Source organism: Lolium rigidum, chromosome 2, assembly GCF_022539505.1.
Source record: "Lolium rigidum isolate FL_2022 chromosome 2, APGP_CSIRO_Lrig_0.1, whole genome shotgun sequence".
NCBI classification, from domain to species: Eukaryota; Viridiplantae; Streptophyta; class Magnoliopsida; order Poales; family Poaceae; genus Lolium; species Lolium rigidum.
The window spans coordinates 108999176-109004836 of record NC_061509.1 but is presented as its reverse complement, the minus strand read 5'-3'; positions in this window follow the sequence as shown (position 1 = coordinate 109004836).

Below are 5661 nucleotides of genomic sequence, written 5' to 3'. Positions count from 1 at the left end.
AAAATACCGGGCCAAGTTTCCAAAGACCTTTTGTGTCCCCCGAGGAGATGATGAACGGGCCGTGTCAGATGCACTTCTTTCTCGACAGCAATGGAAAAAGACAGTCAGGACACTTGCAAAAGGATTGCCGAAACTTCCAGGCAATGTTAAGATGGGCGAGGACATGCAAATGCTCGGGCGGCGCACAAAAATCCTCAAGGACCTAGGAGTGAGATTCACTTGCCACCTCCTCCCGCGATTACGGATGAAAATCGACATCGGCTCGGAATAGCGGCAGCACTCTGCTCCACCGCCCTATATTGATCCAAACTCTAACGGAGCGGTCTCGATGATTCGAGAAGGCGAGGCCATCCAATAGAGCTCGAAAGTAATCTCGCGACGGTGTTTATGGCGAGAGAAGATGCCACCACCAACGATCGAGTACCTTAACCGGTCGGGGCAAGATATTGGCTTCACAATAGCTGATCATCCACAAGCAAGTTCCTCGACCGAGGCGGTCAGCACTAATCTTACCGAGCGGTAATTGCGGGATTCGATGTATCTCGAGTATTCATAGATGGCGGCAGCAGTTTAAACCTTATGTATGCAGATACACTAAGGAAGATGAATATATCCCTAGCAAACCTGAAACCGACCGACACACGATTCCACGGTATCACACCGGAGAAGCCAAGTTATCCGCTAGGGAAGATCCCTCTCGACGTTCAGTTCGGGACCCGAGAAAACTACAGGATCGAGAAGCTGGAATTTGAAGTCGTGGATTTCCCGTCACAATATCACGCCCTGTTGGGACGGCCAGCATATGCCGGGTTTATGGCGGTACCACATTACACGTACTTGTTGTGGAGGTTACCTGGACCTAAGGGACCAATTACAGTCAAAGGAAGTTTCGCACTAGCCGACAAATGTGACAAGGATTTTCATCGACTGTTAGAAACTTTCGGGATGCAAGCAGAATACATGGAGTCAAGGCTCACAACTGATTATGATGTGCTACCAGATGTAGGGAGACCTAATAAAGAGGCAACCTTTAATACTGCAAAGGACTCCAAGGAGGTACAGATTCACCCGACAGATCCAAAGAAAACGACGTCCATTGCGGCAAACATGGACCTCGCATAGGAAAGCGCGCTCGTCGAGTTCCTCCGTGAGCACTGGAAAATCTTCGCATGGTGTCCAGCTGACATGCCGGGAGTACCCGGGGAACTTGCCGAGCACCACCTAAACTTGGATCCAATAGCGAGACCAATCAAACAACCTTTACGGCGTTTTCGGAGCCAAACCGCAAAGCTATGCTGTCAGAGATTGACCGATTGAGAGAAGCTGGTTTCATCAAGGAGCTGCATACAGAGGCCACGTGGGTCGCAAACCCAGTGTTGGTCCCGAAGAAAAACACTAAAGTCCTTCACATGTGTGTCGACTTTACGTGTCTCAACAAACATTGTCCGAAGGATCACTTTCCCCTCCTGAGGATCGATCAAATTATCGACTCCACGGCAGGATCGATCAAATTATTCGCAAAGGGGCTCACAGATGCCACTGCTTATAATTTTAGTTGTTAACAATAAAGTAAAGCATGTGTATCTCCAACAACTGATATGGCATGTGATAACCTCCCAACAACCCAACATATCCCGATAACAGATCGAGATAAACAATAAAGCCTAAACACGCCTACGACTCGCAAGGCTTAAACATCAAGCAACAGCTATGGGTAAGGAATGATACATATAGGATTATTATGGTAAACAAGTGGAATAGGATACGTGACTCGATAAAGAATCGCAACATAAGGATAGCAGTGAGAAGGAGAGCAAAATATAAAATATGTGAAGAGGGAGGGTTCGCCTGTGAAAAGCTGCAGAAGAACTTATCGTATCTTACATCACCACTTCGTGATCCTATCCGTGAAGAAGCAAAGCACTATAACAAACAACGGATGCACCATTTACTACTATGAAAGAAGAATCAGCATGATCATGATATGATATGCATGACATGGCAACGATGATGCGATGCAACTTATCCATATTAATCGGAGTCGGAACCCCGGACAAACAAATTAGGTTGGAGTTGCATTTTCTATCGATAAAGTTACGTGTTGATTAGCATGGCATATCATGGCAAGGGTGCGCTACTTCAAGTTTAAACGGAGCGGAGAAACCCTAGTCGGTGTCCGAAATACTCCGCATATATGTAAGGTGGAAATGCACAAACTATCACGTCGCGACATGATGCGACATGCAAACAGGTATATAAATGGCATATTCATGTTCAGTGCATTTTTCTGATCAATTTTCATATATAACACTTTTCATTTTGAATTACCAATTAAAAGTTATTAGCAGATAAGTTTTTATTAGTTAAAATAGAAAAACATGATTTATTTTATTAGGGGAAAGGACCCGAAAACAAAATCTATCCAGGGGAAGGACCCCGGGTTACTTTTCTAAAGATGCAGGGGGTTTCAGGAAACTATCACGGTCTAGACTGCTGGTTGATAGAATAGAAGGTGCAGGGGCCTTTTCGCAAACCAGATCCAGATCTGGATCGGGACATATTCTCACCGAGGAGGGGGCGAGCCGCAGAGGCTGACGAGGGGGATCCACGGCCACGCTGGACGCCTACGTGGCAAAGCGTGTGCGGCTGCACACCAAGTGCTCGACGCGGGGCGATGCCGTGCGCGTTCCAGGGAGGTGGTCACCGCGGTCAGCCGTCGCGCGTGCGGGCGGTGCAGGGCGCCCCAGGATGCAGGACTTGATGCAGGGGTCCGCGTCGAATAAGAAGATGGTGGCGCCATCGAAGGGGTACCACCAGAGGGACGCCGGCGACAAGCAGCTGCGGAGGAGACGGCCGACACCATGGTGAGGAGGCAGAAAACGGAAGCAACAAAGGGGAGAAAGATGTCCAGGGGGTGCACCAACTTACCCCGAAGCACGAGATGCCGACGACGGACGCCGGGGAGGGAAGAGGTCGCCGGAATCTTCGATTTACCGCGGCGGGCGGCGAGGTTGTCGCGGACGATTTCATCGTGAGCGTGGACTCCCGGCTCGATTCATTACACCCGGAGGAAGAGGAGGACGAGGCGCACCCGCCGGTGCCCTCAGAACGATGCGGGGAGGCCAGAGCCGACGGGGGAACGGCGAGGAAGGCGCGGTGCCGTGGGGTGGTTTCTCATAGAGAAGAAAAGGGGGGAAGGGGATGGTGGCGGCGAGAGAGGGAGAAGAGAGGGGTAGGGTGCTAGGGTTTCTGCAGCCCTGGGGTGCGGCTTTAAGGAGGGGAAAAGGGAGCAAGTGGGAGGTGGTGCGGTGGTCACAGAAGGTGGAGCACGCCTCCTGCCTGCTCGCTTTTGGAGAAGACGACAACGAGCTCTTCTCCTTGCCATCGAAGGGGTACGGGCTGCAGGATGGGCTGAGCTGGGCTGACCAGGCCGCAGGAGAGAGGAAAGGAGGGAGGCCAAGGTGGGATGCCGGGGGGGAAAGGAGAGAGGGTGGGCTGAGAGAGGAGAGGGCGCATGTTAGAGGGGGAGGGGTTTTTTCTTTTCTGTTTTTATTTTCTAAACATTTGAAATCGATTCTAATTCTGTTTTCAATCGATTCGAAGATGAGAGTGAGATTCAAATAAGTTTTTCAAAATATTTACTTTATTTGTAACCAGAACAAAGCACATTTTATTCAAAAAATATTTTGTTGGAAAAAACTTAATTATAAAATAAGAAATATGAGAGGGAGAAAATAAGGTTTTATTTAAAGGAAAGACAAGGAAGGGTTTTATAAAATAATTTTTATTTTGTTAAAAGCATGGATGATATGATGCATGATGCCATGATGATGAATAAAATAAAAAAGAACAAGCAATTCTATTAGGGGTACTACCCGGGTGACATAGGCATCCCCAAATGGGCCTGCCGAAGGTGGTACCCGGGGTTTATTGAAGGCCCACGACTCGATGAATATGAATATTCGGAAGCCCAAGTTAGTACTAAGGAAAGCTAGAGTTGTATTAGGAAATATAGACTTGTAATCTTACGGGACGGGTTAGAAACCCTCCCGGACTCTGTAACTTGTGTATTACGAAATCCCTCGGCTCCGCTTCCTATATAAGGGGGAGTCGAGGGACAAAGAGAGCATCGATTCATTGTTTCACGCAACCCTAGTGTTTACATCGTCGAGTACTTTTCGGCTGAAACCTTCGAGATCTACTTGCCCTCTACTTCCGACTAAAACCCTAGTCTACAATCTGTAGGCATTGATAAGTTAATCCCTTGTCACCGGGCCGTTACATCGGTTCATAGTTGAGAGGAGTTTTTCATTGTTTTCCAGGGAATAAGTACCCGCTGACATGATCTTCACTCATTGTTGGGTGTGTAGTTGTTGCGTGGTGGTTTTGGGTTTTTTGATGTATGATCTTTATCGGACCTTTGTTGAATAAATCAATTAAAGAAACTATATGCATCTTTTCGATGCAGAGGCTAGTGGCACTCCCTCCATTTTGAAAAAAGACATTTTGAAAAAAAAGACAGTCACCGCAGATATCTCTATTGTCTCTCTACGAATTGGCAAGTTGCATTTGTTATTGTCGTGTTTTAATAACCTTAAGCGGAATAAGAAAACTTTTATTAAGACCGGTCCTATTAGGGCGTGCTTGCGTAATTAAATGAAAGCTTTCGTCGAAGTAAACATATAATCACACTTATATAAGCAACTCCATAATCCTCATCAAGGGGAACCATGTGCATTTAACATATATTTCTTCCTCTATTACCAAGAACAACTGTGTTTCCTCATTTACAGTATAATATGCCAATAAACTTAAATTTAAAATCAGAGGTACACACAAGCAAATATCAGATGACACATAAAAGGATTAAATGTCAAGAAGATTTTCACAACGTGTACCTTTATACAACATTGCGCTTTTTCCCAGCATGCCCAACACAAGCCTCAAGACCTACAAATCCGAGTATCACCCAAACAAAATAACAATAAAATTACCCATTTCTCAAAAAACAAGAAGAGAGATTTTGTAGCCAACAAAGACATCAACATGGTATTAAAAAATGCATCCTCTATTAGAAACATCCTACAAAGAAACCACAATGCATAACGATAAATTTTTGGTTATCATATCAATAAATGAAATTGTAACAATGAAATGGGTGCAAGTAATGTAAAACTTAATCTAGGTGGAAGAAGGGTATTGGATATTACATGAATAATAATAAGCTACGCCCGAATCGGTCGTTTCTCTGGGGCCAGACCCGTTGCAAACGAAAACGCGTGAAAATTTTCTTGGTTTTCAGTGCCAGGTTGTTGGGCCCTCACATGGCATCCTCACATGCATGCAGGACGCAGCCACAACCAAACATCCAGCCCAAAAGGCCAAGAACGTGCGTTGTTTCGGGGCCTGGCTGCGTGGAAACGTGAACCAAACACGCCCAAAGTTTGAAATGCAATGGACTGCAGTGGCCAATAGTAATATCGAAACCAGTATGTCCTTCATAAATTTGTGTCCGAGTGGTACCGATTCACATAGTCGCATATTGTGCGCTAAACCTATATGGTGCAACAAGAACTTTTATTTCGGTCTGCGTGGTAAGATGCTGTACAGTGATATTTTATAATACCCCAAAAAAGCAGAATAAGTATCATCATCGAGCCT